The sequence below is a fragment of the Pogona vitticeps genome, chromosome 5, assembly GCF_051106095.1.
Source record: "Pogona vitticeps strain Pit_001003342236 chromosome 5, PviZW2.1, whole genome shotgun sequence".
In the NCBI taxonomy this organism is placed as follows: Eukaryota; Metazoa; Chordata; class Lepidosauria; order Squamata; family Agamidae; genus Pogona; species Pogona vitticeps.
Window position 1 is genome coordinate 66,922,300 of NC_135787.1, and position 14,826 is coordinate 66,937,125.

Genomic DNA, 14,826 nt, shown 5'->3' on the forward strand with positions numbered 1-14,826 from the left:
TCAGTCAATCAGTCAGTCAATCAATCAATCAATCAGTCAATCAGTCAATCAGTCAATCAATCAATCAATCAATCAATCAATCAATCAATCAATCAATCAATCAATGCCAGCCTGTTTCCATGCCTAATTCAAGTTGCGGGTTATAACCTTTAAAGCTTGGGCCCAGGCTATCTGACAGACCTTATCTCCCCATATAACTCACTGTAGGTCTTAAGATCATCCGGGGAGGCTCTCCTCTTGGTCCCATCAACTTTACAGGTAAGTCTGACAGGGATCGAGAGCAGGGCTTCTCAGTGTCCCCCCCCCCCCCCAGTTATGGAATCTCTCTCTCCTTTCTTTTCCATGACAATTGAGAAGATTTTGGTTCCAACTTGCATTTAGTATTTAATCTCTAGTTTTAACATAGCTAGCTGTCCTATGCTTGCTGTCAGTTTATCCTTTTTAATGTTTTTTCTTAATGCTTTTATCTGTTTTTAGATACTGATTTTAATATTTCCATGTTTGTAATTTTTAGTGGTTCTTGTATGTTGTTTTAATTCTTGGCTCTTTTAATAGTCTGTCAGCCACCTTGAGCCCCATCGCTAGGAGAAAGGTGGGATAGAAGTGTAGTAAACAAACAAACAACCATTCTGGAATAGGGCATTAACTACGGCCTTGCACAGGTGTTAACCCCACTGTTTTTGCCAAGGTCATCACCAGCTTGCATAACTGCAAGCCAGAGATTTTGGAGTGCTCCACTAGCAGAGCAGTGGAGCAATTTGATTTTTTTTTTAAAGAGCTCATTTTTAAAAGCATCTTTTAGTGCATTAATGAAAGTTGTTTCATAAGTGATGGTGCATCAGGATTGCCATCTGTTTTTCCTGATATACCTTTGATCTTTAAGAATAGATGGTAGGCAAATTCTCCATATGGAAAAAATATATATACTATATTTAATTTAGTCTTTAGTAATCATTGTGGATTTAGCTGGTTTCTTTTAAAAATAATTTATCTAAGTAGTTTCTCATATATTTAGTGTGGAAATATTTCATAAATTTGATGGGGGGGGAGAAATATTGGTTTTGAGAACTGAATGGGGGTGCGGGACTGGACAAGCATACCCGTCCTTTCTTCACTAGTATGAAGGGGTTTGTGAGCTGACTGAGGGAGCCCCATGCATTTATGTCAAACAGATGGGAAATCATGCCTGATTTGGATTTGGATGTGCAAAGAGGATTTTCTGTGCATATGTAGCACAATTGCCATCCAAACAAGGGCATGCCCTCATTCTCCCACCTCCTTGATGTACCTAATGAACACACAAGCAAGGTTGTTTCAACATCTCCTTTGTAAGCATAGCAGAAGGTAAACATCATGAAAAAGAAACAAATGAGATGAATTTTTAAAGACCACATGCTATTACCCATAAGAAACGATGTGAGCAGTATGATGCCAAGAAAGAAGAGATGACAGAATTGCCATTAAACTATGCAGCCCCTGCCAACAGAGCAGCAGTAGGCAATCACAGAAGTATTTCAAATACTCTAAAGAGCTTGCCTGCTACAGTAATGGTAACATCACTGAATTTTCCAAGGGGTTAGCTCTCTTAATCTGGTGTAGCAAAAACAACAAAGGCCTGAATCCAACTGGCAATCACAAGTAATGTAGACCCACTGAACTGATAGGATTTAAGCATGCAAATCCTCACTGTTCAGCAGTTGGTGCAAGGGCTGAAATCATATTGCTTAGCATGCTGAATGGCACTAGAGTGGACCCACTGAATCAGTGGGGATTTGGTGCGCCAGCTCCTCCATATATTCCATTGATTCAACAGGCCTACTCTAATTGTGATTTGGATTAGAGTGAGCAACTGAGATTAAGCCAAAGAGGCTGAAGTCATACATTTGAAGAAGCAGGTTTTAGCCCACCAAAGTTCATGTCAGAGGTGTTACTCTTCAAGTGGCCCGAACACTTGTCCTTCTTGTTAAGATTCAGTGCCCAGCAATTCTGGTCCTGATGGTTATATCAGAACAATCTCTCCTTCTGTTGATGATCCACTTCTTTATTCCCCAATGGATGCCTGACGCCAGTGTTTACCAACCTAGGGATCGTGACAATGTATGTGTGTTCTGGGGGATTGTGGGTTATATGTGTCATAGCCCTTGTCACATAGTTTCTTCCTTGACCTTTTGGAGCTGGATATTAAAGTTATCATGTGTATGTATGTAGGAGAAACAAGGCCTTTGGGGGAGAAAGAAGCCTCTGCTTTCAGAGAAGGGAAGACTGTACCCAGTAAAAATGGGGCCAAGGCATCCCATTTTTTGGCAAATATGGTGGGGACTGTTACAGGTTATTTGGCTATTATAAAAGGGCTTGTGACTCAGAAAGGGTTGGAAACCACTGCCTTAAGCATTTATCTTCCCAATGTCCCATATTTATATTACATGTCATGGAAGGTTGAATGTATGTAAAAATCCTTTCAACCATGGCTTATCTGTTTTCCTCTCTCTCAGATCTGTAATATCTGAGTCTATCTGGGTAGCAATGTCCAGAGGAAACTACACAATATTGTCAGCTTTTATATATACTCACAGAACTTACTGTTGCCATTTTGATGGAACAATACTTGTATCTACCCCCCAATTCCATGCTCAAGCTGGAGAATACTGAGTTCTACCCACTGCAGATAAGGACTCTGTGATGGTTATCTCATCATCTTAAAATGCAGCAGTGTTCCCTATGAGCACATCTTCCTTTGTTAATGGGAATAAGCAAATGGACAGAAGAACTCATTTGAGCCCTTTAAATACATGATCAAGTAGATAATCCCGTTACAATTTCTTCTGCTCCTGGGAGCAGGGATGTTGCATTTACTTTCAAGATCCGTTAAATTGTCCTTCCCATTTTGGTTCACTCTGAATGTTCCCACAGCATTAGACTCTCATTTTTCTCCTTCCTCCAAGGAACTCTCCAGAGCCCCAGCTTGTATAGTGAAGTCTAAACACAGGAAAGCAAAGATTATGGCTGAACAGGAAAAAACAAAATATTTTATTTATCATGGAAGAAATGCATTCTCTCTCTGCTGCCTTTTGAACTTCAGCGATTGTGTGAGAGCAGCAGAGAAATCCCAAGCAGGATGCTGAAATCCCATTCCCTTACTTCTGATACCCTTTAAAATCTTGTCTATAATTCATCAGGGGATTTTAAGGGACATGTGCCCTAGGAAGATCAGTAAGCACTCCCTAAGGGGATGTAAAACTAACAACATCTTTAATGAGGGAGGCCTGGATTGCTTCTGACACAATGCAGCCATTTTGAACATGACTTGTCACAAAGATTCTCAGTAAAAGAAGAGGAGAGAACCACTACTCATGTGTTTTTGAAAGTTTTTGTAAAAGTTTCCAGCAGAGCAGCCATACGAATCCATCGTAGCAGAACGACAAAGACATGGATCTCTCCTTAAAGACTAACACATTTTATTTGGCAGACATTTCTGTGGACTGTAGCCCACTTCTTTGGATGTGAGTTGAAAGTGTTTTCAGGAAAGAGAAAAGGGATCCCATAAAAGGAGACTGACATATGTTGTGACGATGGAAGCTGTAGCGATAGCCATTCTCTGCGATGTGTCCTTGTGCCCCAAACTGTTTCTGTGAGGCTGTGTGATTGACAGTCAATTATCTTTTCAAGACCAGGAATTAAATTTCCAAAAATGAATACATCGACTTAAAAAGGACGCACTTCAAAAGAAAACTGAAAGAAGAAAATAACTCATTTCATTAAAAGTGACCAGTGGTTTATGAAATAGACTCCCACAGTGCCTCTTTGAAATCAAAATGCATTGAGATATATTGTCTTAACAGAACGTATCCAGCATGCAAAGAATGTTGCAAATCTGGCATGCATCCCATATATTATTTGTATACAAAGATTCTGTTTGAAGTGGTGCAAAATCACAAAACCTATTGAACCTGAACTGCTCCATTCTGCTAAACTGTTCTGTCAAATTTTTAAAAGAGGCTTACTCTCTTTTTTTTTCACTTTCATTTTAGCGGGATCATGTAAAAAATGACACACACACCCCCATAAAAAGACATTTCTTCTTCTAAACTTTTCCTGTATAGAAGTAATGTGTGTTCACAGAAAAAAATTAGGAAAGCTTTTAGCCAGAGCTATAAATTCTGACACTTTAAGGGTGAGACATTGCCAACAGTGTAGATGTTACTTTTCACCACAGGGATTAGCTTCCCTGTCACCATCCCTCTACACATATACATGTGCGTTCAGTGTGCATGTGTATAGTTATGCATAGTCTCTCACACACATAGTAAGAGAAGTATATTGTGATGCAAGATGTGTTATGCGAAATTGGATATTGTTCACAGACACACACATAGAGAAATAAAGAACTGGAATTAGCTGTGTGAGACAAAGGCAATCTTACATAAAGAAATGCAGAAACCTCTAATTTCCGTGCATACATATACCAAGAGAATGATAGCTGGAGACTGTGCTGTATTAGATTTTTAGATTTAGATTGGGCATCTTTCAGTCTCGAGAGACTTATGGTAACGTGCTCTGTATGGAGGACTTGGAACAGCATCTAGTGTGGCTGAGAAGGCCAATTCGAGAGTGACAATCCTGTCCACACTGAAGACAAATGCAGTCTGTCCCCTGTCTAGCTCCCTGATTTTGCTGCTTTCGTGACTGCCTCTTTGCCTCGGCCTGCTGGACAAGGGTCTCTTCAAATTGGGAGAGGCTGTGATGCACCACCTGCCTCCAGGCCGAATGCTCAGATGTCAGGGTTTCCCATCTGTTGAGGTCCATTCACAAAGCCTTCAGATCCTGCTTGCAGATATCCTTGTATCACAGCTATGGTCTCCCTCTGGGGCGATTTCCCTGCACTAATTCTCCATACAGATCTTTTGGAATCTGACCATCAGCCATTCTCACAACATGCGCCCAAGCCAACATAGACAGCGCTGTTTCAGTAATGTATAGCTCATTCTAGGACTACTCTATTTGGAACTTAGTCCTGTCAGTTGATACCAAAAATGCGTTGGAGACAACGCATATGGAACGTGTTCAGCTTCCTCTCTTGCCATGCACAAAGGGTCCAGGACTCACTGCAGTACTGCGGTATGCTCAGGACACAGGTTCTATAGACTTGGCGTATGCTGTCAGCTTCTTATTGAGCCATACTCTCTTTGTGAGTCTTGAGAACATAGTAGCTGCTTTGCCAATGTGTTTATCTAGCTCGACATCTAGGGAGAGAGTGTCAGAGATCGTTGAGCCAAGGTACACAAATTCATGAACAACCTCCAATTCTTGCGTGGAGATGGTAATAGAGGGAGGTGAGTCCACGCCCTGACCCATGACTTGTGTTTTCTTCAGGCTGATTGTTAGTCCAAAGTCTTGGCAGGCCTTGCTAAAACGATTCATGAGTTGTTGGAGGTCTTCATCAGAGTGGGAAACAATGGCTGCATCATTGGCGAAGAGGAAGTCCCGCATGCATTTCAGTTGGACTTTGGTCTTTGCTCTCAATCTGGAGAGATGAAAGAGCTTTCCATCTGATCTAGTCCAGAGATAGACACCTTTTGTTGCAGTTCCAAAGGCGTACTTCAGCATGACAGCAAAAAAGATCCCAAAAAGGGCCGGCGCGAGGACAAAGCCCTGTTTCACTGTAGTTTGGATGTCAAGGGAATCTGATGTTGAGCCATCAAATACTACAGTGCATTTCCTCATGAAAGGACCTGATGATGTTAAGGAGTCGAGGTGAACATCCAATCTTGGGAAGTATTTTTAGAAGACCATTCCTGCTAACCAAATCATAGGCCTTTGTGAGATCTATGAAGGCCACAAAGAGTGGCTGTTTTTGTTCCCTGCATTTCTCCTGGAAATGTCTGAGGGAGAATACCATGTCAGTGGTGGATCTATTAGCTTGAAATCCACACTGGATTATTTTTTTTAATGACATGAAACACAAGTAAAAATAAATACATCATATAAACAACAAAATCGTTCAGTGGCTCTGTTTTGGGAGACTGGGGAGCACATTCTATTTGAGAGAGAGAGATGAGGGAAGCACATGACCCATGCGTGCAACCAGCTGACCAACTGACCCTGCTACATAAATACCTTTTATTTTCCTCAATCACAAAACACAGGCCACAAACTAAAGGCTGAACAATACTTAGGAACTGCGTGTCACATGGATCAGCCCAATCAAGTTAAAAAATCCAAGCCAGCATGTCTGAGTGTCATGCAGTGATGATCATTTCCCTTAGAGCATGCTGTGTAGTGGATATACCTTTATATTACAACTGCCATATGCATGGCCCTTACTTTCCAGCATGATCTTCATGTTGTACAACATTAGCTGTATTAGCTAATGACTATTTTACACACACCTCCACATGCAGATACACATGCACACATAGAACTGTAGAAGAATCAAGATGTGGCATAGGGTGACTGTGTAAATTTCCTCCGGCTCTTCAGTGCTGCCATTGATCTAGATTTGAGACATGACAACTGTTCCATAACAGCTACCACTGGCATAATGAGTTATGTTTCATTAAACGCCCAGGAGGCAATTGCTGAATGCACTTTTAGGCATTCTCAGAGATGATCCAGTTCAAACCTTTGCTGTAGATCAAGATCACCCATTATCGAAACCTCTCCACGATGTACTGGAATTTTAAACAGACAATTTCGAGCAATTTTGTGAGGGTTTGTTTGCTGTTGTTTTTTTAACTGAATGTTTAACATTTTATACTGGCTCATGTATATACTGGCTCACATTATGTAAGACGTTTTGTGAAGACTTTTTTCTCCATGAAGTTGTTTTCGGCAAAATAGCTATGTTAGGCTGCTTAAGCAGGTGTAACAAACACAAGAAGGAAAGAAGAATGGATACCATAAAAACCAAGAGATTTATTCCAGTGAACTTTTTGTAGATAAATATCTACTTCTTCTTCAGTTATTTTTAAACACCTAAATAAATGAATCTGGCCTCTGGGACTTCGTTCCCTGAAGCTTGAGTACTCATCACCATTATCTTAGAACTGCAGAGCTGGAAGAGACCTTCTGGATCATCAAGCCCAGCCCATCAAGGAGGCACAGTGGGGAATTGAACTCCCAACCTCTGGCTCAGCAGCCAGAGACCTAAGCCACTGAGCTGTCCAGCAGAGTAATATGTAGATTAACTTTGGCCTAGATGACTATGACGTAACAAGCTATAGGAAAGCTTTCCCATGATGGTACAGCAGAAATACTTGGGAACTGCTTGTCACATGGATCAGCCCAATCAAGTTAAAAAATCCAAGCCAGCATGTCTGAGTGTCATGCAGAGATGAACATTCCCCTGGAGCATGCTGTGTAGTGAATATACCTTCATATTACGACTGCCATATGCACGGCCCTTACTTTCCAGCATGATCTTTAAAACAACAACGACAACAAAAACCACTGAGTAAGAGAGAAATGATTTTAATGATTAGTTTCTCAAAATCGAAACTGCTGTGATAATGACTTTTGTTCTGGTCAGCATCCCTTTCATTGACACTTCCTAAACAACGTTATTAGCAATTAAGGCAGTGGGAGAGCTAGGTTTCCTAGATCAATGCAAAATATTTGGTAAGCAAATCTCAGGTTTGTACAAGCTAATTAGATTCATGCAGTGCAGCTGGGGATCTTCACCAGCAAAGAATGCCATGTTTGTAAAGTGGGTATGAATGAAACTCAGTGGCCACTGAGTTTCATTGGGACACCCCTCTTTTAATGAACCAGTTAAATCATATATTTGACATTATATGATATCAATACTTTTATTAATTTTATAGTCAGTGAACATGCCCTAACACCTTATGAATTTAACAGATGTTATTCCTGTTCTGTTATTGGCCATTGATATCAGAATGGCATACAGATGTTGTATCTTCCACAGCCTTGCTGTTTAGCCTCTGTGGTTAGAAAAATGAATTTGAGTGAGGTGACAAGATCTTCTGATATGATCTTCAGTGCTGAACAACTGCTCAGCTGTGTTACACTTGCCACTACATGTAATCAGCTCATCTTCCAAGACTGTTGCCTCATTGCATTTAATGGGATAGAGTTAAGCATAGCTTTCCCTTTTCATCAGCTGGGTAGAAAAGTATTTCAATTGGGCTGGAGCATACTCAGTGCATGTGCACTAGTGCAAGTGTACACACACATGTGCATACACAGTCGGACCATTGTAAGTCAAGAGATGCTTAAAGTTTTCAAATTCATTTTGACCCTTCAGTATAGGTTTCCTGTGCTAGATAAGGTATTTTGTTTGTTTCTCATATCTGTCCAGTGTAGTTTTGTCCAAGTATCCACTGAGTTATCGTAATGGATTATTCTTCTACATTGTGTATTTGGAAAAGTGTATGGTGCCGTATTTATTACATTTGTCTATAATATTCTCAAAATACATCTCTCTCCTTTTGAAGTTATTTATCAGAAGAAAAAGCCAACATAAAGTGTTTTTCCCCAGTTCTCCCTGTGTGGGTTTCCTGTTATGATATACTTGTCTGTGCGGTCAACATGTTGATGCCATATAATCCCAACCGCCTTCTCTCTGGGTGTCTTCTTGCCATGTGTCAAGTGTATTCTCTCATTCAAAAATATCAAAATATTTTCTGTGATTTCATGAAGTACTAATTGATTGGGCAACCAATAGGACGAGAAGCAAAATACATGCTTCTGGTCCTATTAAGGAAGAGCTTCAACAAAAAAATGGTAAGTGTTGTTTTGTGAAGAAAAATATAGGTACATTTGAAGAACTCCTTGGTACTTGTTAAAAAAAAAGCACTTGCGAAATCCACAATGTATTTTGCTGAAATGCTTAAAAATGGAGATTACTTTCAGGTTTGATGAGCATTCATCACACTAAGCTAAGCAATAGAGGCTTGGGATCAGATTCAATTCTAACGCAGTATAATGAAGGCTTCACTAATCTCAGGCACAGCTCTTGATTTAAAGATTGTTCTTGTTGTTTTTCTGGACTGATGCAGTTAAGCAGGGTTTCCTAATTTTATTTTTAATGAGTGAAAGCTAGAGGCATGCTTTCTCTTGCTGTTTAAAAATCTTATGCATGCTTCCCTAGAATTAAGCCCTGCAGTGTTCAAGATGCTTAGTTCAGGATGGCAAAAGCCAGTGGTGAATCTCTGAGATTCTGAATAAACAATATTTATAAAGCAGGCCAATCTATAATAATAGAAGGATCTGTTTGACTTCATTGTAGTTCAGAGACCATGAAACCTATACATCTGAAACTTGGCGAACATACCAAAGGGACTCCGGGGTGTGCATCTTGCTTTTATGTCATTTTTAAAAAGGATTGATCCATTTTAACATAGTAAAAAAATGTCTATAGATTGCAGTAGCATGTTAAATCACTAGGTGGCAGACCTTGAATTCCTCAGGAGTAAGAAGACTACTCAGGAGCATTCTCCTCCACAAGAGCAGGAAGTTTTGAGCCTCTGAGCAAATTTATCCAGCTGCTTTCAGGTGGGGCTAGAACGAGTTTTCATTCCTGGTCTGCTAGAGTGTCTCAGTACTGGAACCATACAATCTCCCTTCTGGGTAACCCTATATCTCTTCATTTGGAATGACCGAGAGGGGCTTTGAGAATTTGTTATGTGGCAGGGGAAGAAGATGAGGAAAGGAAATGAAGGAGAGGTAAAGACTGAACAAGCAGAAAGTGATGGAGGGAGAAAAGAGTGGGAAAGCAAAGAGGTGGAAAATACAATTGACATGTGGTCCTTTTGACTGGGCTTTGCTTGAAACTGTGAGTGACAGTTAGGCATATCATTTTGTTGAAGCAAAATGAAGTTCCAAGGGGGAAAATATTCAGCAGTTTGAAAGATGCAGGCAAATGTTTATGAATGGAACTGTGTCTTGATTGGTTGTAGTGGGTTTTTTGGGCTCTTTGGCCATGTTCTGAGAGTTGTTCTTCCTGACATTTCACCAGTCTCTGTGGCCGGCATCTTCAGAGGACTGGAGTAGGAACTCTGCTCCCTCTCACTTCCCTACTTCCTTCTGCTGCCGCTGCCACCACCTTCCTTATTTCTTATCTCTCTGGGGAAGCATTTCTCCTAAAGCAAACGGTTTCTAATGTATTTTTCTTGATGTACATAGTTTATGTAGTTTCCCATTGACTAAAGCATGTTTGTGTGTGTATTTAAAGGTATGCATGTTTTAGTTGCATTATGCATAAGTATTTGCAAAGAATTCATGAAAGAATCTGAGGCTGACAGGAAGCTTGAAAAATTGTCACCTATTTTCATCTCCCAGAGCACAGATTGCATAAATTCATAGAAACATTCAGATAATGTGGATATCTTCTTCATTCTCAGTGGTAAGTAGGCTAGTAAAAATGTTTATGAGCTACTGCCTTTTTCAGGGGTGGGGATGGGGTTAGGGTTTTCTTCAAGTCAGGTTCAGATACTTAGACATACTCACACTTGTTGCGGAGACTAGAGGCTTAATTATCTACTCAAGAGACAATGCCATCCTCTGGCGGTGATAGCTGGGGAATTATGGGAGAGTCCTCAAAGGAGAATGTTTGCACATGAGAATGTTTTGTAGACTACAAGGACGAAATGAACAAAGACCTTGGTAATCTACAAGGTCTTTTCCTTGATTTCTCTTTGGCTTTACCCTCTCTGATTAAGACACATACATTACATAGAGTGTTTGGTTTATCTCAGGCTAATCGAAAGCAAACTTGAGAGTCCAGAGAGGAGAAATGCAGCTGGGTAAAACACCAACTCACACAACTATTAATAGATTTACAGTGGTCGTGACTGCTTGTCAGACATGTAAGATGTTTCTTAAGGCAGAACAGAGAAGGATTTTGAAAAGCAGCAAGAGAATCCAGAAGGATCTTGTGGAAGAGGATTGACCTCTAACTGAAGACCACAACACTGACTTGCTTAACAGCTTAAAGGATTAACTGTGAGTGAGAATGCCAGAAGCTTCAAGATTTATTATGACTTTACAGAGAAGCTTATCTAGAAGAATCGATCAGATTAAACTGAATATGTGGTGGACTTTTCGGGGCTATGATCTTAATGCTTTACCCTTTGCAAGGAGTTCCCAGACGATCACTGGGTCATTGTAGTGCTTCCGAGGACAACTTACCTTTAGAAAACTTTCCAAACTGTGATGAAAGTGCTAAGGGGTATTGATGATGTTATTAATGATGGTGATGATGATGCAATTGCCTCATCTTCTCTATGTTTCCCTCTACCAAATGTGGTGCAGACAAGATGATAAGCAATGATTTGTCATGGCACATCAACAAATGATGTACATATTATCCCATTGAGCATCTGTACGTAAATTGGGGAGCTGCCAGGGCTAAAGTTGGAGAACCCATTGTTCCATATACAACTAAGGTTGCAAGCTGGAGCATCTCCTTTGGAAAGAAAAGGTTTTCAAAAATTGGAAACTTGTCTCCTCACAGAAGGAGCTGCTTGAATGCTGAGATTCAACTGAATGGGTTTCTCAGCACTCATTTGGGTTGTCCAAAGAAATAAGGAAATATTTGCATATTTTCAGACATCCTTAAAATTTACATGAGATTGTCAATATTCACCTGTCCATATATATTAGATTTGATCATTGTGGGGTTTTGGTTTTGTTCTTTTTTCCCTTTTCCTTTTATTGTTTACACTTCTGATTAATGCGCCCAACACATCAAGTATAGAAGGAGGCTGCCAAGATATGTGGAGCAATATTCTGGACTTCTGGAATGGCAAAATTCTGCTTGAGTTCCATTTTTGGCAGCAGCAGTCATCACAGCGCCTAGAGTTTTGAAACTTTAAAAGAGATGATAAAATGTTCCAGTTATAAAGAGAACTGACCTTCCAGGCATGCTTAAGCACAGCAATTCATACTCTGCTCTACTTATGGTCTGAGCTGTTTCAGTTTCACTATTGTTAGGCTCAGTTGAGGCACTCATCCTCCCTCCTGCAGAGGAATATTAGGATTTTTGAGAGCTCCCGCTCTCTGTCTGCAGTCTATGGGGTTAGTGGGTCAAGAGGCTTACAGGCTTCAGCTCACATTCCCAAGTTATCACATCAGAATTTTATGCACATCTGGCTAGTAATCGTTCAGTTCAAGGGGATTTTCTCCTAGGTAAGTGTGTGCAGGTTTTGCAGCCCAAATTTTGACCTTTTCACATGTTTCTTGGATCATTTAGACCAATGCTTGAGGAAAGGAGTTGGGACATGCTGATTAGTTTTATCTTGATGCCATGTTAGCCCTTCTCTCTCCTGGCCCTTGCATGTGTAGCATGAATGGCTACAGAAAGGAGGGTCTATCCTGAATAGGTGTACTGTACATCCAAAAGGTTCCACATGATCTGAAGCTGTGAAGAATAGAACAATCTCAAGAAGGGATGTGCTATTCCTTCCTGTCAAAAACATTTCCAGATATACACACCCCGATGTTGGCTCAGACCTAAAAAGAACATACAGTAATGAGGATTCTAAACTACAATGTCCACCCTGCCCTTCTTTGAGTTTGTAGATGGCTGTACTGATGCTGAGAATATTATCCCAATGCAGGGTAATGAATCCTGCTTTTTTAAAAAAAGAGCAATGTATTCTGTGATAGTTTTCCATCGTGAAAAGGGCAATTAAGATGAACTAGAAGGACATGCCAGCAGGAAAGGCCAAAGATCAATTTGGACCGGAGTCTTACTTAGTGTTGCTGCTGGACAGTTGGCTGCTATATACAAATACATCATTGTGTTTTATTAAAGAATAAAAAGTGACTGTATGGAGGGCTCTCATAAATATGCCTGTGCTTTGTGGGTACAGAGTATGCAGAAAGTGTATTTCATTGGGACATTTTGTTCTACTGGGCGAACATGTGAAATGGCTACATTAGTTGCAGGTTCTGATCTTTTATGGCCAAAGCATTAATATCCTTTCTGAAGCCTTAGCTGTTTTGTAATCCATTCTGTTTCTTAGGCAATGGCTTGCTTCTGTTGCAGTGTGGTGACTTCTGTCAGTGCTATAGATCCAAGTATCTCATGACATACCAAACCCCAGAGCCATAATGAGCTCTTTTTTTGGCATTTAGGGCAAATGGCACTGTCTCCCAGCCCCTCTGACCTGAGGAATGGATGCAAGCTTCCGCTAAAGAAAAGAAGGATGGGAATGTGGTGCCCTCGCCTCCAAAAAGAGAAGGCTTATGTGCTCCCATACCAGGAAAAGTGAATAAGGCCCAGAGATATTGCTACTGTATGTGTTATTCCAGCCTTCAGCAGTAGATTCACCTCTTGATTTTGGCACCCTCTAAATTTTGGCACCATGAGGCAAAGTTCCAGTTGCTCCTCACTCCCCGGTTACAGCACTGCCAAATCTCCCTTGTACTTTAATTCAAATCTGTGAAATGCACAAGCCATTTCACTTCATGTAGAGTTAATACATTCACAGAATTCAAGTATACTTCTTATGTAACTCCGCAAAATTCATGGGTGATACAGTCTGTTATCCTATATATACACTTTCCTGGGAGTATGCTTCATTGAACTCAGTGGATCTTTCTTTCAGATAGTATTGTTACCAGATCCGACTGTTGGCCTATTATATGCTGAGCACCCATTGCCAATAGCATGAATTTAATTGTCGGTTCAGTGTTATGAGAAGCAAGCTGTTGCATGTACAGGAATTACAGCTGCATATACAGTCATATTCACAGGGTGATCCACTAACTACCTAGTCTAAATAATTTGTGCTGCAAAGGAATAATGCTTATTTTCCCAGCAGCAAATAAATAATTAAGCCAACAACTGTTAAAACAAATTACAACGGGGGGTGAATACTTAGATACGTGAAACACTTGCCAGAATTTGCCACGTTGCCATTCTTCTTATGAATGCAATGCTCCAGAGTTAGAATTTATGTTCCATCTCATGTATTTTACCTCAGAAATTTCAGCAGTTAGAGTATTTTTTGCCGTTAGAAGGCAATAACTGTAAACTTTTCCCAGGTTACTGCTGTCAAATACCTTGGCATGTTATCTGTGAAATGATATCGATATATAATGAATACCATGCATCAATTATTTAATAATGCTACAAGCAAATTATGTAATAACTATCAGTTATAATATCAGCCAGAATCCTATTGGTATTTGCATAAGATTTCACTTGCTGCAGCTAACTGCAGCTAATTGGCAAAGTGCTGGGGTGTTTCTGGGTAATGTTCCCAGTCATGCACCCAACTGGATAATTCAGTTTCATCCTGACACCTTGCTAATTAGCCACAATTAGCTGCAGCAGATTATAATAAGAACACCAATAGGATTCAGGCTATCAGTTATTGAAATAAAATATAACTGCTTTTTTAAAAACATATTTGAATATTCAAGGAATCCCTTGAATATTCAAGGAGAGGGAGGAAGAGGTATAGTTTCATCAGCCATAAGACGATCACAACATTTTATGACTTTTTGTTGTCAGCTCTTCAGGATAGTGGCAATATGCAAAACTGTTTGATCCCTTGGAAATAAGCACACTGTTTATTTATTTAAAATATTTCCCCCTGCCTTTCTCCTAAAAAGGACATAGGGTGACTCATAGTGTTAAAAAAAGAGGACAGTATAAAAGCTAAAAATAATAAATTGTTACAGTATTAAAACAATTAAATATAATCTTAAAGACTCACAGACAAAAGCAGTGTACTAGAAAAACTTTAAGATGCAGGGAAAAAAAAGTTCTGCTTTAAACCCCACTCCACTCCACTCTTAGGCAGCCAATCACTATTCACAAAATAATTGTAAAACTGAATGGAAGCATCACTTGAA

At 40.0% G+C, this 14,826-nt stretch overlaps 1 protein-coding gene across 1 annotated transcript in view; it reads left to right on the plus strand.

Annotated features, from left to right (window-relative positions):
* The window catches only part of SGCZ (sarcoglycan zeta), a 728,738-nt gene that overhangs the window by 189,340 nt on the left and 524,572 nt on the right, over positions 1-14,826 (plus strand). The window lies entirely within an intron of this gene.